Raw genomic sequence first — 16,567 nt, forward strand, 5'->3', positions numbered from 1 at the left:
GCCTCCTTGAGGCAGCTGTGAGCAGCTCATTGTTTTGCTCAGTTTCCCACCCAATTCTGAACAAGATGTTGACGACATTCTCCCAATCCGGGAGTCTGACACAGTGCTATTGCTTTACACTTCCTGACATCAGTAGATAATGCTGAGATATCAGGTGCATTCACAGCCCCTCACAGCTGAGGTTTGTGTCTTGGAGAATTTATCCAAGCCTCCGCTTCCGATAGAACCATAACCCTGCCTGGGTCTGCAAGGGTGAGTCAGGAAAGTTTAACTCTGCTTCATTCAGTTTCATGGAGGGGGACCAAGGAGGTAAAGATAAAGGTTTTTCCTGGCCAGGGTCAGCAGGTATCTGGGTATCCTCACCTTATCCTAGGCCAGTAGTGGGAGGCAGGTATCTGGGTATCCTCACCCTAGGCAAAAGGTATCTCAGTATCCTCGCCCTGCTCAGGGGCAGTAGTGGGTGAACAGTGAATATCTGGGTACCCTAATCCTGTCCAGGGGCAGTAGTGGGTGAACACTGGATATCTGGGTACGCTAATCCTGTCCAGGGGCAGTAGTGGGTGAACACTGGATTTCTGGATACCCTTATCCTGATCGGGGGCTGTAGTGAGTGAACAGTGGGTTCCTGGATTTCCTCGCCCTGTCCAGAGACAGTAGGTGGGGAATAGTGGGTATCTGGGTACTCTCACCCTGCCCAGGGACAGTAGTTATCTGGATGCCCTGACCATGCCCAGGGGCAGTGGCAGGTGGGTATCTGAGTGCCCTCACTCTGCCTAAGGGCAGTAGTGGAGGAGACTGCATATATCTGGATACCCTCACTCTGCCCAGGGGCAGTAGTGGGAGTACAGTAGGCTCTTGGATACCATCATGCTGCCTAGGGACAGTAGTGCGAGGGTTCAGATTGCTGGGTACCTTCACCCTGCCCAGTAGTCAGGGGAGGGGAGAGCTCATACTGTTCAGCTCTGGCCAAAGGAGTCAGTTTACTAAATTCAGATCCACAATGTCTTGGCTGTTGTCTGGTTGAAGTGCTAGATACACATCTCTGAGAATGCATGCTGTACGTACCATTAATTGTTGGTCTCATCTCCGCTTTCCTCTTCCTCTTCCTATAATAGCAGATTAAAACTTTTAAAAATATATCAGGAAGTATGGACTTGTAAACAATATTAGCATGAGATCCCAACTTGCGACTCTGCCCCTTCTGCCTGCATGGACCAGAGTGTGTTTGAATGTAGGAGGAGTGAAAGTTAGTTGTTCACGCACCCCACAACCGCATTTACCATTACAGTCATCAAGGCATAAAGTAATAGAGCAGTGGCACAAGCCCTTCGGCCCAGCCAGTCCATGCTGACCACAGTGTCCACCCAGCTAGTCCAATTTCCCTCCACGCTCCACTCCTCCATGTAGCTTCTTGAATGATAGTATCATTCCCGCCTCAACCACTTCCTCTGGCAGCTTGTTCCATATACTCTTCACCCTCAGCATGAAAAAGTTTCCCCTCAGGTTCCCTTTAAATATTTTCTCTTTCACCCTAAATCTATGGCCCCTAGTTCTCCCCACCTTAAGGTAAAAATGTTACCCCACTCCTTACCTATACCGCTCATATTTTTAAACATTTTTAAACACGTTGCTCCCTCTTTCTCCTATGTCCTCAGGAATAAACACCTAGCTTAGCCAGCCTCTCTATATATCTCAGCCTCGCTAGTCCTGGGAACATCCTCTTAAATCCCCTCTGCATTCTTTCCAGTTTAACTACATCTTTCCTATAACAGAATGACCAAACCCGTATACTGTACTCCAAGTGCAACCTCACGTCTACACTCACTTCAAAGGGTCAAAGGTCAAGTTTAATGTCAGAGAAATGTATACAATATACATCCTGAAATGATTTTTCTTTGCAAATCAGCCACGAAAACAGAGAAGTGCCCAAAGAATAAATGACAGTTAAACGTGAGAACCCCAAAGTACCCCCCGCCAGCTCCCCCCTCCCACGCGTAAGCGGCAATCCCCCCTCCCCCAACCAGCAAAATTAAACGCGCATTAATACAATCACCACACATCAAACTTGCTGGTGAACGCAGCAGGCCAGGCAGCATCTCTAGGAAGAGGTACAGTCGACGTTTTGGGCTGAGACCCTACGTCAGGACTAACTGAAGGAAGAGTTAGTAAGAGATTTGAAAGTGGGACGGGGAGGGGGAGATCCAATATGATAGGAGAAGACAGGAGGGGGGGCGGATGGAGCCAAGAGCTGGACGGTTGATTGGCAAAAGGGATATGAGAGGATCATGGGACAGGAGGCCCAGGGAGAAGGAAAAGGGGGAGGGGGGAAAAAACCCAGAGGATGGGCAAGGAGTAAAGGGAGTAATGGGCAAGGGATGGACAGAGGGAGAAAAAGGAGAGAGAGAAAAAGAACGTGTGTATATAAATAAATAATGGATGGGGTACAATGGGGAGGTGGGGCATTAGTGGAAGCTTGAGAAGTCAATGTTCATGCCATCAGGTTGGAGGCTACCCAGACGGAATATAAGGTGTTGCTCCTCCAACCTGAGTGTGGCTTCATCTTTACAGTAGAGGAGGCCGTGGATAGACATATCAGAGTGGGAATGGGACGTGGAATTAAAATGTGTGGCCACTGGGAGATCCTGCTTTCCCTGGTGGTCAGAGCGTAAGTGTTCAGTGAAACGATCTCCCAGTCTGTGTCAGGTCTCGCCAATATATAGAAGGCCACATCGGGAGCACCGAACACAGTATATCACCCCAGCCGACTCACAGGTGAAGTGTCGCCTCACCCGGAAGGACTGTCCAGGGCCCTGAATGGTGGTAAGGGAGGAAGTGTAAGGGCATGTGTAGCACTTGTTCCGCTTACAAGGATAAGTGCCAGGAGGGAGATCGGTGGGGAGGGATGGGGGGGGACGAATGGACAAGGGAGTTGTGTAGGGAGCGATCCCTGCAGAAAGCAGAGAGGTGGGGGAGGGAAAGATGTGCTTCATGGTGGGATCCCGTTGGAGTGGCGGAAATTACGGAGAATAATATGTTGGACCCGGAGGCTGGTGGGGTGGTAGGTGAGGACAAGGGGAACCCTATTCCTAGTGGGGTGGCGGGAGGATGGAGTGAGAGCAGATGTGAGTGAAATGGGGGAGATACGTTTGAGAGCAGAGTTGATGGTGGAGGGAGGGAAGCTCCTTTCTTTAAAAAAGGAGGACATCTCCCTCGTCCTGGAATGAAAAACCTCATCCTGAGAGCAGATGCGGTAGAGACGGAGGAATTGCGAGAAGGGAATGGCATTTTTGCAAGAGACAGGGTGAGAAGAGGAATAGTCCAGATAGCTGTGAGAGTCAGTAGGCTTATAGTAGACATCAGTAGATAAGCTGTCTCCAGAGATAGAGACAGAAAGATCTAGAAAGGGGAGGGAGGTGTCAGAAATGGGCCAGGTAAACTTGAGGGCTGAGTGAAAGTTGGAGGCAAAATTAATGAAGTCAACAAGCTCAGCAAGCGTGCAGGAAGCAGCGCCAATGCAGTTGTCGATGTAGCGAAGGAAAAGTGGGGGACAGATACTAGAATAGGCACGGAACATAGATTGTTCCACAAAGCCAACAAAAAGGCTGGCATAACTAGGACCCATACGGGTGCCCATGGCTACGCCTTTAGTTTGGAGGAAGTGGGAGGAGCCAAAGGAGAAATTATTAAGAGTATGGACCAATTCTGCTAGACGGAGCAGAGTGGTGGTAGAGGGGAACTGGTTAGGTCTGGAATCCAAAAAGAAGAGAAGAGCTTTGAGACTTTCCTGATGGGGGATGGAAGTATGTAGGGACTGGACATTCATGGTGAAAATAAAGCGGTGGGGGCCAGGGAACTTAAAATCATCGAAAAGTTTAAAAGCGTGAGAAGTGTCACCACTCTGCAACCCCGTCTCCCTTAGATCCCACCGTCAGGTTCCTGGGCCCTCAGAGGCTCCATCTTCCTATCACCCCAGCCCTCCCCTCTCCACTGACACCCCCAGCCTCCCCCTTCCCCCCTCTGATCCCACTTCTCATCCATGCCGGATCTTTACCATTCCCTCCGACCTTCAACTGTCTGAGGTAGAGCGCTCTGTCCTCAGTAAGGGCCTCACCTTTGTCCCCATTCGCCCACACCTCAGCGAGTTCCACGTTCGCCATGACGCTGAACTCTTCTTCCGTCGGCTCCATCTCTGAGCCTACTTCTTCGGCAAGGACTCTCCCACCCCCACCGATGACCCCTTCTCCCGTCTTCAACCCTCTTCCTCTTCATGGACACCCCGCTCTGGTCTTCTGCCTGCTCTGGATCTCTTTATTGCTAACTGCCAACAGGACATCAACTGTCTCGACTTCACCGCACCTTGTTCCCATTCCATCTCACTCCTTCCGAACGCTCTGCTCTCCACTCCCTCCGCACTAATCCTAACCTTACTATAAAACCCGCCGATAAGGGGGGTGCTGTTGTAGTCTGGCTTACTGACTTCTACCTTGCCGAGGCACAGCGACAACTCGCGGATACCTCCTCTTATTTATCCCTCGATCGTGACCCCACTAAGGAGCACCAGGCCATTGTCTCCCGCACCATCACCGTCTTTATCCACTCAGGGGATCTCCCATCCACTGCTACCAACCTTATAAGTTCCTACACCCTGCATTTCTACGTCCTACCCAAGATCCACAAACCTGCCTGTTCTGGTAGACCTATTGTCTCCGCTTGCTCCTGCCCCACCGAACTCATTTCTGCACACCTCGACACTGTTTTATCCCCCCTTGTTCAATCCCTTCCCACCTATGTTCGTGACACTTCTCACACTCTTAAACTTTTCGATGATTTTAAGTTCCCTGGCCCCCACCACTTTATTTTCACCATGGATGTCCAGTCCCTATATACTTCCATCCCCCATCAGGAAGGTCTCAAAGCTCTTTGCTTCTTTTTGAATTCCAGACCTAACCAATTCCCCTCTACCATCATTCTGCTCCGTCTAGTGGAATTAGTCCTTACTCTTAATAATTTCTCCTTTGGCTCCTCCCACTTCCTCCAAACTAAAGGTGTAGCTATGGGCACCTGTATGGGTCCTAGCTATGCCCGCCTTTTTGTTGGCTTTGTGGAACAACCTATGTTCCAAACCTATTCTGGTATCTGTCCCCCACTTTTCCTTTGCTACATCGATGACTGCATTGGCACTGCTTCCTGCACGCATGCTGAGCTCGTTGACTTCATTAACTTTGCCTCCAACTTTCACCCTGCCCTCAAGTTTACCTGGTCCATTTCCGACACCTCCCTCCCCTTTCTAGATCTTTCTGTCTCTATCTCCGGAGACAGCTTATTTACTGATGTCTAATATAAGCCTACTGACTCTCACAGATATCTGGACTATTCCTCTTCTCACCCTGTCTCTTACAAAAATGCCATCCCCTTCTCGCAATTCCTCCGTCTCCACTGCATCTGCTCTCAGGATGAGGCTTTTCATTCCAGGATGAGGGAGATGTCCTCCTTTTTTAAAGAAAGGGGCTTCTCTTCCTCCACCATCAACTCTGCTCTCAAACGCATCTCCCCCATTTCACTCACATCTGCTCTCACTCCATCCTCCTGCCACCCCACTAGGAATAGGGTTCCCCTTGTCCTCACCTACCACCCCACCAGCCTCCAGGTCCAACATATTATTCTCCGTAACTTCCGCCACCTCCAACAGGATCCCACCACTAAGTACATCTTTCCCTCCCCCCCCCCGCTTTCTGCAGGAATCACTCCCTACGTGACTCTCTTGTCCATTCGTCCCCCCTGATCCCTCCCCACCGATCTCCCTCCTGGCACTTATCCTTGTAAGCGGAACAAGTGCTACACATGCCCTTACACTTCCTCCCTTACCACCATTCAGGACCCCAGACAGTCCTTCCACGTGAGACGACACTTCAGCTGTGAGTCAGCTGGGGTGATATACTGCGTCCGGTGCTCCCAATGTGGCCTTCTATATATTAGCGACACCCGACACAGACTGGGAGATCGTTTCGCTGAACACCTACGCTCTGTCCGCCAGGGAAAGCAGGATCTCCCAGTGGCCACACATTTTAATTCCATGTCCCATTCCCATTCTGATATGTCTATCCATGGTCTCCTCTACTGTGAAGATGAAGCCACACTCAGGTTGGAGGAACAACAGTTCATATTCCGTCTGGGTAGCCTCCAACCTCAAACCAATTTCCCCCGGGATCAATAAAGTATGACTATGACTACTATGACTAACCTGATGGCATGAACATTGACTTCTCAAACTTCCACTAATGCCGCACCTCCCCCTTGTACCCCATCCATTATTTATTTATATACACACGTTCTTTTTCTCTCTCTCCTTTTTCTCCCTCTGTCCCTCTGACTATACCCCTTGCCCATCCTCTGGGTTTTTACCCTCTCCCCCTTTTCTTTCTCCCTGGGCCTCCTGTCCCATGATCCTCTCGTATCCCTTTTGCCAATCAACTGTCCAGCTCTTGGCTCCATCCCTCCCCCTCCTGTCTTCTCCTATCATTTCGGATCTCCCCCTCCCCTTCCCACTTTCAAATCTCTTACTAGCTCTTCTTTCAGTTAGTTCTGACGAAGGGTCTCGGCCTGAAACGTCGACTGTACCTCTTCCTAGAGATGCTGCCTGGCCTGCTGCGTTCACCAGCAACTTTGATGTGTGTTGCTTGAATTTCTAGCAGCTGCAGAATTCCTCGTGTTTGCGTCAATACAATCCTCGAGCCCAAGCGTGTGCTAAGCAATAGCAAAGACACAGACCTTGCAGTTACCTCAAAGGCTTCGCATTTCATCTAAATTCAACAACCCACAGCTTCTCTCTTTCCCTGGCAAAGGAGAGGAAGGTGTCCCCCATTTTCATAGCGGGCAGGAGACATAACAACAACCCGCTGGTTTATGATCTTAAAAGTCCATTTTGTTGCATTTTTTGAGCTCTGTGTCCGAAGATCGCAAAGACCTCAGGTCTTCGGGCCCACAGCGAAAGATTTTCAGGCCTCCCCGACGACACACGAGATCTTAGGCTTCCAAACGTGATCGAGATTCTCAGGCCAAATCCTTAGCATGTCGAATAGCAGCCAGTCGTGGAACCCCAAGAATGGGTCCCATTTCCGCAAAGAACCGAAGCCTGCGTGTAACTCCAGGTCAAGGTCTTCAAAAGAACCCTGAAAGGAAAAAAAATAAAGATATTAAAGGTAGGAATAGAGCTGTTTTCGAAGATGTAAGCAAGGGAGTCACCGTGAGGCACCATCATTTTTCCTAAGCTCCACCCACAGAAGTGCAGTAGAGAGCTGCATCACTGCAGGGTCCGGAAACTGTAGCACGGCGGACAGGAAGGTTCTACAGCCGGTAGTGAAAACTGCCAACACATCACCAGCTCCAGCCCACCCACCATCAAAGATACAAGTACAGAAAAGTGCCAGAAAAGGACCCGTAGCATCATGAAGGAACTCACTCACCCTGCTCCACAGCTCTATGCTCTCCTCCCTTTTGAAAAGCTCTAAAAGGTCCTTCAAGCATGAATTCCCTCGCACAAATCCATGTTGATTCCTCCTAATCACATTTGATCTATCCAAGTACTGGTAGATCCTGTCCCTCAGAATTCCTTCTGGTAACTTCCTGGTATGTTTGTAACTCCAAAACATAAAAGTAATTGAAAGGAAATGGGAGATGCATGTAATCGTTTTTACTTTTGGAGAGGCTAAACAGTATACTATATAATAGAACTATTATATACAGACCTTCACAGCATAGTAATTTTAATTGTTCTATTCGGCCCCAAGGATAATCACTGTGGAGGAATTCTTACTCTTGTGGGGTAGCGTCTTTCCTGATAAGGGGATCAATCTGCTTGGCAGGCGATACAGTCTGCGCAACGATCTCAAGCTCTGGGCCTACACCATGGTGGTTGTAGGAGTTGACTCTGGGACAGCAGGAAGTGGTTCTGACAGCTTGGGACACCCTTCTTCTGGGCATTTTGGCATCTCAAACAGTGCAAGGCAAGCCGCTCAATTGACTGATCTATCCCAGGCCACCAATTAAAGCTTCAAGCCAGTGCTTTCATTTTGGCCACACCTAGGTGATCAGCATGTATCTCCTCCAACACCTTAGCTCTCAGCTTGGATGGCACAACAGTTCTCAATCCCAACATAAGGCAAGCCCTGTCAAGGGCAAGTTTATCCCAACTCTGGTAAAAATGCTGAAACTGGAATTTCTGCTGCACATTTCAGCACATGCAGACCTGAGACAATGTGGGGTCTTTTCTTGTTTCCATTTGGATCATCTCTGCCATAATAGGCAGACTTTTGATTTGTATTTGGGAAAATACATCAAGAGGAGTGTCCTCTTTTGCAAATTTTTCAGGTACCTCCTTTTCCAAGGGTAAACAGGACAATTGATCAATATTTCCTTGATTGCCTTTCCTCTTGAACTCAATTTTGTAATTGAGTCCTCCAAGAAACAGAGCCCCTCCCTGCATTTGTGATGCTGCTGTTAGTGGAACACCTCCTGTGGACTGAAAATGGACACTTGTGATTGATGATCATTAATGAGGTAAACTCTCTCCCATGGAAGTATTGGTTGAAATGTTTTATCCCTGCAGCAGCAAGGGAACATGATGCAAAGGTTATGGGGCTTTATATCATGTGATATAACTGTACCTATGCCAAAAGGCGAGGCAACATAGGCAAACTTCACTGGACGATGTGGAGCTTAATGTGTGAATACAGTGTCTGGCATCACCATTTCCTTTACCTTTTTGAAAGCCATCTCACACTGCTTTGTTCATTGCCATTTCTTCCCAATCTGTCATAATAATTTCAAGGGGTGGAGCACAGTAGCCAGGCTTGCAGGAACCTGTTATAGTAATTGACAAATCATGAAAAGGATGGCAACTGCAACACATCCTTTGTCCTTGGGGCATCCACCACTGCTTGAATTTTCTTAGTACATTTGTGTAATTCTTGTGCATCAATAGTGTGACCACAATAAGTGTTGCTCGGTTTAAAGAATTCATACCTGTTGCATTGTGTTCTGAGCCCATAATCTTCTAACCTTTTTAGAACTGTCCTGAGATCTTGGAGATGTTCTTGTCATCTTGGAGATGTTCTCGTCATCTTTACCAGTAATAATGCTGTCATCCAGGCAACACTGATTGTCTGGACAGTAATGTAGCATCTGGTCTGTAGCTTTCTGCCAGACAGCAGGTGCAGATGCTACTCCAAAAATAAACCTATTACAATGGTAAAGTCTTTGTGAGTGATTATGGTGAGAAACACTTTGGATTCTTCTTCTACCTCCATCTGTGGGTAGTCCTCAGCTAAGTCCACTTTGCTGAAGTATTTTCTTCCAGAAAGGTAGAGAAATATCCTCTACCCTGGGCAGAGGGCATTGATCAATACTGTGTTGATGATGACCTTAAAATTACTACAGATCCTAACAGACCCATTGTTCTTCCTACTGGGACCACTGGTGTTGCCCATTGGCTTCATTCAACCTTGGAAAGAACCCCTACAGCCTCCATGCAATCTGGCTCACTGGCTACTTTATCATAGATGGTACTGTATAAAGAACTGGATGGGCTTTGTAAAACTTGGATATGGCATTTTCATTTAACACTATCTTACCTTTGATATGTTTGAGTTTTTGAATGCCATCCTTGAACACTGTTGTGGCCTCACCCAATACTTTACTTAATTTGTTTTTATTTGACTCTGTTGTAGGGGATGTGACATGCAAATACTGGATGAATCTCTAATCAAGCTGTAGTTGACTCAGCCAATCATGAACCCACAATGCTGGCCCTCCTGTTTTTGCAACATACAGTACAAGTTGAATGTGGCTTGTTGGTTGTTGTATTTCACTGTAACAAAGGTTATTCCCACAGGAGTTATCTTTTCTCCAGTATAAGTTCTTAGTTGGATATCTGCAGGCTTCAGTTCAGAATCTTTGAAATGGCATTCAAACACACTTTATGCAACAACTGAAACAATTGAATCTGTATCTAATTCCATTTTAATTAATTTGCTGTTCACTGCTGGTGTAAGCCATATTGCTTGGCTATTGTTAGTTTTCACATTATAACTCTCAAGGCAATGCAGTCTTGTGTCATTCTCAGCATTATCAGACTTTTTATCAAAAGCATGCAGATAAGATGATGAGAGGCATTGATCATGTGGATAGTCAGAGGCTTTTTCCCAGGGCTGAAATGGTTGCCACAAGAGGACACAGGTTTGAGGTGCTGAGGAGTAGGTACAGAGGAGATGTCAGGGGTAAGTTTTTTATGCAGAGAGTAGTGAGTGTGTGGAATGGGCTGCCGGCAATGGTGGTGGAGGCAGATACGATAGGGTCTTTTAAGAGACTTTTGGATAGGTACATGGAGCTTAGAAAAATAGAGAGCTATGGGTAATCCTAGTAATTTCTACGGTGGGGACATGTTCGGCACAACTTTGTGGGCCAAAGGGCCTGTATTGTGCTGTAGGTTTTCTATGTTTCTATAAGTGCTCTGTTTGAAACTGCAATTTGACTTTTTATCTCTTTCTCTTCCCTGTGCAGTCCATTTTGTCTGCCTGACATGCTCTTTGTTCCTACGTTTTTGCATTTTCTGCAAGCTTTGCCTTGAAAACTGCATTGGTCTGGTGTATTCTAAAGGAAAGATGACACAACCGTGGCCAACAAGAGAAGTCAAACCCACATGTAGCCCCCCTGGCCAGCCTCAGGGTCGCTCAGCTCGCTGCCGTCTAGGGAAACAGCCCTTGGCCCCGCCAAACTGGGGAATCAGTTTGTGTGGATGCTGTGTGATGTACCCCACCCGCCCAAATAACAGACAATACGCCAAATATGATTAAATGATTTACAGTTTATAGATATTACTGGAACTTTATAACTAATAGAGAATAAAATATAAAAGGAAAATAAAAGGCGCCACACTTATCAAAGTTCAATATCTTCGTGCACAAACAGTTGGAGCTCAGGACCCAACTTCTCCTTCACCCTGCGACCCCCTCGGACCACCTCGGCCGGCCTCCTGGGACCACCACCAGTGGTTGACCAGACGCTCCACACGAGTCCGTCTCCACCTCCTCTCCTCGCTGAATGCCCAAAACCCCGCGCATACAATATCTTACTGATACGCCAAAAACATAACAACTATCGCAATTGGTTCATAACATCTTCTTATCAGTAACATGATTCAAACAAACTGCTAGCGGGAAGGACTTTCTCAGCAGTTAACATAACAAAGAAGCCCTTTCAATTATAACATAACAAAGAAGCCATTTTAATTAGACTACACAGTGACATAAAAAAAAAGAAACCCCTTACACACATAAAAGCCAAAAGAGGGCATATAATGAAGCAAAAATTTGTGGGAAGTAAGAGAATTGGGAAGCTTTTAAAACCAACAGAAGGCAACTAAGAAGGTAAAGATGGAGCATGAAAGTAAGCTAGGCAATAATATCAAAGAGGAAACCAAATGTTCTTCAGATATGTAGAGTGTAAAAAAGAGGCAAGAGTGAATATTAGACCACTGGAAAACAATGCTGGAGAGGCAGAAATGAGGTACAAAGAAATGGCAGATGCATCTGACTTCACTGTAGAAGACACCAACAGTTTTATAGAAGTTCCATGTGCCAGGGTCATAAAATGTGTGAAGTTATCGTAACTACATATAAAGTTCTTGGTAAGCTGAAAGGTCTGAAGGTAGATGAGTCACCTGAACCAACTGGTGTACGCCCCAGAGTTTTGAAAGAGGTAACAGAGGAGATTGTGGAGGCATTAGCAATGATCTTTCAAGAATGACTTGACCCTGGAATGGTTGTGGAAGGCTGGAAAATTGTAAATGTCACACCATTCTTCAAGAAAGGAGAGAGACAGAAGAGAGAAGACTATAGGCCAGTTAGTCTGACCTCAGTGCTTGGGAAAATGCTGGAGTCGATTATTAAGGATGAGGTCTCAGGGTACTTGGTGGTACATGATAAAATAAACATGGTTTTGTCAAGGAAAAATTTTGGCTGACTAATCGGTTCGAATTCTTTGAAGAACTAATAAGCAGGATAGACAATGGGGAATCACTTGATATTGTCTACTTAGATTTTCAGAATATCTTTGACAAGGTTCAACAGATGAGGCTGCTTAACTATCTATGAACCCATGGTATTACAGGAAAGATTCTAGCATTGATAAAGCAGTGACTGGTTGGCAGGAAACAAAGAGTGGGAATGAAGGAAGCCTTTCTGACTGGCTGCCATTGACAAATAGTGTTTCACAGGCGTCTGTGTTGGGACTGATTCTTTTTACATTATATGTCAATGATTTGGATGATAGAATTGATGGCTTTGTTGCAAAATTTGCAGACGATATGATGATAACTGAATTGGCAGGTAGTTTTGAGGAAGTAGAGAGGCTACAGAAGGAATTAGATTAGGACAATGAGCAAAGAAATGGCAGATGGAATACAGTGTCAACAAGTGTATAGTCATGCATTTTCATGGAAGAAATGAAAGGGTTGTCAATTTTCTACTGTAAATGGAGAGAAAATACAAAAAACTGAGGTGCAAAGGGACTTGGGATTTCTTGTGCAGGATTCCCTAAATGTTAATTTGCAGGTTGAGTCTGTGGTGGGGAAGACAAATGCAATGTTAGCATTTATTTCAAGAGGACTAGAATATAAAAGTAAGGATGTAATGTTGAGACTTTATAAAGCATTGATAAGGCCTCACTTGAAGTATTGAGATCAGTTTTGGGCTCCTTATCTTAGAAAGGATGTGCTAAAACTAGAGAGGGCTAAAAGGAGGTTCACAAAAATGATTCCAGGATTGAATGGCTTGAGATATGAAGAGTGTTTGATAGCTCTCAGCCTGTATTCACTCGAATTCAGAAGAATGAGGGTTGACCTCATTGAAACCTATCGAATGGTGAAAGACCTTGATAGAGTGGACGTGGAGAGGATGTTTCCTCTGGTGGGAGAGTTTAAGACCAGAGGGCACAGCCTCAGAATAGAGGGGCATCCTTTTAGAATGGAGATGAGGAGGAATATCTTTGGCCAGAGGGTGGTGAGTCTGTGGAATTCCAAGTCTTTATGTACATTTAAGGCAGTGGTTGATATATTCTTGATTGGTCAGTGCATGAAGAGATATGTGGAGCAGACAGAACATTGGAGCTGAAAGAAAAATTAGATCAGCCACGATGAAATGGCGGAGTAGACGCAATTGGCCAAATGGCCTAATTCTCCTCTTATAGTTTATGGTCTTATGATATATGAGCACCTGCCACAACAATAACACAGGATGTTTGTCCATGCAGGTTTCTGCTTAGATGTTGCAATTTTGTTCAAGCCTACTTTCATTCTGACTGTAACTATTGATTAAAAAGGCATCTGTTAGGTTTGCGAGAGCATGGATCTGTGCCTGGAAAGTCTTCACTCTCCAGGGCACAGGCCTGGGCAAGGTTGTATGGAAGACCAGCAGTTGCCCATGCTGCAAGTCTCCTCTCTCCACGACACCAATGTTGTCCAAGGGAAAGGCATTAGGACCCATACAGCTTGGCACCAATGTCATCGCAGAGCAATGTGTGATTAAGTGCCTTGCTCAAGGACGCAACTCGTTCCCTCAGCTGAGGCTCGAACTCACGACCTTCAGGTGGCTAGTCCAATGCCTTAACCACTTGGCCACGTGCCCACAACTATTGATACAGCTATTTCAACTGCACATATGAATGCAGGTTCAAGTCAAGTTAAGTCAAGTTTATTGTCATTAAGTATATAACATATATAAGACCAGGAGATATAGAAGCAGAATTTGCCCATTCAGCCCATCAACTCTGCTCTGCCATTCCTTCATGGCTGATCTCGGATCCCACTCAAGCCATAAACTTTGAGTCCTTATCGATCAGGAAATAACCAACTTATGCCTTAAATATACACACGGACTTGGCCTCCACTATAATCTGTGGCAGAGCATTCCACAGATTCACTACTCTCTGGCTAAAAAAATTCCTCCTTACCTCTGTTCTAAAAGGACACTCCTCAATTTTGAGATTGTGCCCTCTAATTCTGGATACCTCCACCACCGGAACTAGCCAAAGTTGACTGATTGTTGACATATCAACTTTATCTTTATCTGCTCCTATATTTTATGGTCTTATGGAAACATCTCCTCCACATCCACACTATCCAGTCCTTTTAACATTTGGTAGGTTTCAATGAGATACCCCCATATTCTTCCAAATTCTACAGAGTACAGGCCCTAAGCTGCCAAATGCTTCTCATATGTTAACCCTTTCATTCCTCAAATCATCCTTGTGAACCTCCTCTGGATTCTTTCCAATGACAACACATCCTTTCTGAGATATTGACCCAAAACAACACACCAAGAGCTGCCTGACTAGTGCCTTATGAAGCCTCAGCATTACCTCTTTGCTTTTATATTCTATTCCCCTTAAAATAAATGCCAACATTGCATTTGCCTTCTTTGCCACAGACTCAACCTTGTAAATTAACCTTCCGAGTGTCTTGCACGAGGACTCCGAAGTGCCTCTGCACCTCTGATGTTTGAACATTCTGCCCACTTAGGTAATGGTCCGCATAATTGTTCCTTTTACCAAACTGCATTATCATACATTTCCCAACACTGTATTCTTTCTTTCTTTTCAAATCTTTTTATTGTTATATTATACAAAAGAAATAACACGAGTACAACACTTACAATGTCTCAAAAAAGACATTATCTTAAAGATTGAAAAAAAAATTGTGATAACAGAAAAAAACCTACTAAGCAGAAAAAGTGAGAAAAAGAAAGAACCCATTAGGTGTACATGCGTCATACAAAAAGCTTCTAAAGATAAACATCAAACCACCAGCAAGAAAAGAAAATATACCAAAAAATTTACAATTAGGTCATGGAAAAAATCTATCAATTAGCTCAATTGATAATAACGAGCAAATGAGCCCCATCTTTTCTCAAAATCAAATAAAGGTTCAAAGGTTCGACTTCTAATTTTCTCCAAACTAAGACATAGCATTACTTGAGAGAACCATTGTGACAAAGTGGGAGCTGATGTATCCTTCCACTTCAACAAAATGGCCCTCCTAGCTATCAATGTAACAAATGCAATAACATGTTGGTCAGACACAGAAATACCATGAATATTTTGAGGAGTTGTTCCAAAAAGCACAGTTAATTTATTAGGTTGTAGATTAATTTTAAGTGCTTTAGAAATTGTTGAAAAAACCAACTTCCAGAACTGTTCCAATATAGAACAAGACCAAAACATATGTGTCAGTGTAGCTATCTCAGTTTTACATCTATCACAAAAGATTTTAGAAAGTCTCTCTTTCGTCAAATGATAACAATGTACAATTTTAAATTGAATCAGAGAATGGCTAGCACAAATTGAAAACAGTTAACCAACTTCAAAATCCACATCCAATCCTCCGTCATAAAAGTCAAATTGAGTTCCTTTTCCCAATCCTGTTTAACCTTAGATAAAGGACGCTTATCCCATTGTAATAATAAATTATAAATTCTTCCGATAGAACCCTTCATCGAAGGATTCATACTCATAATAGTATCTAACAGGTCAGCCTCCAATATGTAAGGAAAATTACTTAAATATTTTTGTAAAAATGTCTAACTTGAAGGTATTGCAGAAAGTGTGAGTATGAAAGAGAGTATTTGTCAATTAATTGTTCAAAATACATCAATCTATCTTCTTTAAATAAATCCAAAAAAGAATACCTTTATTTTTCCAAAGTAAAAAAATTGGATCACTCAAAGAAGGCTTTAAAAAGTAATTCTGATAAATAAACTACAAAGTTTAAATTTTTTAAGATTAAAAAAATTGCGGAACTGGGGCCCCTAACACTGTATTCTATCTACCACTTTTTTGCCCATACTTCCATTTTGTCTAAGTCCTGCTGCAAATGCATTACTTCCTCAACACTACCTAACCCTAACCCTCCACCTATCTTAGTATCATCTCAAACTTTGCCACAAAGCCATCAATTCCACTATCCAACTCATTGACAAACAATGTGAAAAGTAGCAGTCGCAATACTGACCCCTGAGGAACACCACTAGTCACTGGCAGCCAACTAGAAAAGGCCCTTTTTATTCCCACTTGCTGCCTCTGCCTGTCAGCTATTCCTCTATCCATGCCAGTATCTTTCCTGTAATGCCTTATGATTTTATTTTGTTAAGTAGAATCATGTGTGGCACCTTATCGAATGCCTTCTGAAAATCCAAATAAATCACATCCACTACTTCTCCTTTGTCCACCCTGCTTGTTACTTCCTCAAAGACCTCTAAAAGATTTGTAAGGCAAGATTTCTCTTAACAGAAACCATGCTGACTTTGACTTATTTTATTATTAGTCTCCAAGTACCCTGAAACCTCATCCTTAGTAATAGACTCCAACACTTTCCCAACCATTGAGCTGAGGCTAACTCCCCTATAATTTCCTTTCCTTTGCCTTCCTCCCTTCTTAAAGAGTGGAGTGATATAGGCAATCTTCCATTATCTCTTTAGCAACCTCTCTCAGGACTCTGGATGTAGTCTATCTGGTCCAA

The 16,567-nt window shown here is 44.6% G+C and overlaps 1 protein-coding gene across 3 annotated transcripts in view; it reads left to right on the forward strand.

Moving 5' to 3' along the window:
* LOC140199932 (protocadherin-16-like) overlaps positions 1-16,567 on the forward strand; it is a 454,953-nt gene that overhangs the window by 266,437 nt on the left and 171,949 nt on the right. The gene's annotated exons all lie outside the window — the stretch shown is intronic.

The sequence above is a fragment of the Mobula birostris genome, chromosome 7 (assembly GCF_030028105.1).
Source record: "Mobula birostris isolate sMobBir1 chromosome 7, sMobBir1.hap1, whole genome shotgun sequence".
NCBI classification, from domain to species: domain Eukaryota; kingdom Metazoa; phylum Chordata; class Chondrichthyes; order Myliobatiformes; family Myliobatidae; genus Mobula; species Mobula birostris.